Raw genomic sequence first — 316 nt, forward strand, 5'->3', positions numbered from 1 at the left:
CCCCTGGGGGCCCCCTGCAGGGGGGCCCCCAGGGGGCCCTGGGGGGGGGGCCCCCCTCTGTGCCTGGCTGTTGGCGGCGCGGCGGCGTTCAGCTCGAAATATTTCCCTGCAACACACACAAACCCTAAACCCTAAACCCTAAACCCTAAACCCTAGACCCTAAACCCTAAACCCTTGTGTTTATGTTGGTGGTTTTGTAGAGGGTTTAGTTGTTTTAGGGTTTAAGGAGATAAACGGATTGGGGGCCCCTCGCTGCTTGTAGGCTTATAGTCTTTTTTTTTTTTTTTTTTTTTTTTTTTTTTTTTTTTTTTTTTTT

The sequence above is a fragment of the Eimeria mitis genome, genomic scaffold (assembly GCF_000499745.2).
Source record: "Eimeria mitis Houghton genomic scaffold, Emh_scaff3873, whole genome shotgun sequence".
Taxonomy (NCBI): Eukaryota; Apicomplexa; class Conoidasida; order Eucoccidiorida; family Eimeriidae; genus Eimeria; species Eimeria mitis.